At 45.0% G+C, this 2,500-nt stretch overlaps 1 protein-coding gene across 7 annotated transcripts in view; it reads right to left on the bottom strand.

Moving 5' to 3' along the window:
* Positions 1–2,500, bottom strand: part of LOC125041988 (G-protein coupled receptor moody-like) — a 185,973-nt gene that overhangs the window by 88,755 nt on the left and 94,718 nt on the right. For 4 of the 7 annotated variants that reach the window (XM_047637445.1, XM_047637446.1, XM_047637444.1 and 1 more), the window contains exon 1: positions 1,855–2,062. The exons of the other annotated variants lie outside the window; for them this stretch is intronic. The gene's annotated coding sequence lies outside the window, so the exon portion shown is untranslated. Of the gene's footprint in view, positions 1–1,854; positions 2,063–2,500 lie in introns of those variants that run through there. 7 annotated transcript variants of the gene reach the window in all.

Here is a 2,500-nt window from a genome sequence, read left to right as displayed (position 1 = left end):
CATGTGTGTGTGTGTGTGTGTGTGTGTATGTGTGTGTGTGTGTGTGTGTGTGTGTGTGTGTGTGTGTGTGTGTGTGTGTGTGTGCGTGTGTGTGTGTATGTGTGTATGTATGTATGTATGTATGTATGTATGTATGTATGTATGTATGTATGTATGTATGTATGTATGTATGTATCTATGTATGTATGTATGTTTGTTTGTATGTATGTATGTATGTATGTATGTATGTATGTATGTATGTATGTATGTATGTATGTATGTATGTATGTATGTATGTATGTATGTATGTATGTATGTATGTATGTATGCATGTATGTATGTAGGATATACACATGTATCCATACCCTTCGGAGATACACATCCGAGCGTCGCGGCCGAACCTGCTGTAACTCCAGTCTCGCAAGGGACTTTGACGTTTACGAGCCGAGCGCGTTGTCATTTCGAGCGATCAGAGCCCAGCGCCGTAACATGAGGATTCAGTCGTTCAGTTAAAGTGCTTCTTGATGTAACTGTGTCTGTTGCAGCTGTTTTGTGAAAAATGGCAGCGGAACTTTCATGGTATTTGCTTGATAGTGAAGGGTCGTTGTGTAAGGGATTTATATGGTGTAAGTTATGGGTGATAGAAAAAGTTGGTGCCACCTCGCTTTGGAAACTTCTCTCTCTCACCACTTCTGTTTCGGTCGGTTTCTCTCTTTCTATATTTGTCTTTTTATCCATCGACTTAATTCACTTCTCTCTCTTTTTTACTCTCACTCTCTCTCTATTCTTATCCTCACTCTCATTCTCTCATTCCCACTCCCACTCCAACTCCTTCTCTCACTCACTCACTCTATCTCGTACTCACTCTCATTCTCGCTTTCATTCTCACTCTCACTCTCTTACTCACTCCTTCTCTCACTAACTCACTCACTCTCATTCTCACTCTTACTCCCACTCCCACTTCCACTCTTATTCTGTCCCTCACTAAACCCATGAGACTTATCCTTTAGACAGCCTTTTAAGAACACCTCTTATCTTCTCTCCACACAACGCTAAAGGTACTGTGCATATAAAGGTAAAAAAATGCGCTATTATCGAAGAGGACAAGACTTTACGCGCAAAGTATGGTTTGGAGAGTGTACACAGCCTAATGGCAGACTAAGCAGTGTATCTTTAAGGGAGAGGGGAGTGGAGGGAGGGAGGGCCATGGGTTGAGGGAGGGTGGGAGGGAAGGAGAGAAGAAGGGAGGGAGGGAGGGAGGGATAAAAGAGAGGGAGGGACAGAGGGACGGCGGGGAGGACCGTGTGTCGGATGACTGAGTATATATATTGTATCTGTCCCATTCGTCCCCTTAGCCATTAACAAGAACCAATATGGGTCACTGTTGATTCAACTTTCCCTTTATTTCTTCTATCTTATTTCACGCTACAGCCGGGTCGTGTAGCCCGCGCCATTTGGGAGAACCATGAGTGTGTCCTCAATTAATTGCAATTTATTTAGCCGCGGTTGAAGGTAATTAATTAGACAGGTAAATTAGGCGTCGGGTTACTGTCATGCATTAGGTCAATGAGATAAAACGTAATGGAACTCAGTGCATGAAACGGGTTTAGCGGGCAGATAGCAACCGCACGTGAGATAGCAGCGATAAAGAATCTATTTATCTACAGACGAGACATTTTCCTTTCATTGGAGAACGTCGGATCAGTTCAGTAAATAAAAGTTAATTGGGATGATATGGTAAAATGTATCAACAGACACGTACATAGATACATGTGCAGATTTCACACATGTCAGTCAAAAGCACAGATTGACAACTCTCAAAATCATGTGTATCAAGCGTAATGAGTCCCCAAATTTTCATGACAGAACACTCACCCTTTGTCACGCTTAAAATGGCTTCTCACTGACGTGTTTGGGAACGACGTGCAAGTCCCTTCATGTCACACAGTGTCCGCACGAAATACCGGCCTCGAAGACGACAAACACAAGTACACCGGGAGCGCGAGAGACAGCGAGTGGGAGAGCGACAGCACGACACTTCCTACCCCTCAGGCCGTCGCGGGCCAACTGGGCACCCGCGGCCCGGCACCGACCCAGGCCAGCGACTCGTCACCACCTTCCTCCGGTCGGTAGAGGCTGGAACGCCTTGCTAGTGGAGGGGAATCTCGCCCTTAAGCTTCTCTGAGATGGGAATCCCAATTTAGAGGGCAAGGGCGGTCGGGTTGACGTCGAGCTTGGAGACGCGACGGTGATTTAGTGTTACGTGTGACATCGGGTGAGATAGATGCTTAAATCTTGCATCTGTCATGCCACCCAGCTCTTCCAGGAAATATATGTGCCAGGATGTGGGAACAACTTGATGAATATCTGCTACGGACGCACGTACATGCACGCATACACACATAAATCATCTGTGTATTTATGTATATATCCATATACATAAACATTATATACAACACATTTACGCTTATAAGAGCACCCACACACACGCATGCACAAACACACACACACACATACATAC

Source organism: Penaeus chinensis, chromosome 31 (genome assembly GCF_019202785.1).
Source record: "Penaeus chinensis breed Huanghai No. 1 chromosome 31, ASM1920278v2, whole genome shotgun sequence".
In the NCBI taxonomy this organism is placed as follows: domain Eukaryota; kingdom Metazoa; phylum Arthropoda; class Malacostraca; order Decapoda; family Penaeidae; genus Penaeus; species Penaeus chinensis.
Note: the sequence above shows the minus strand (reverse complement) of the source record. Positions and strands in the feature narration are given on the sequence as shown.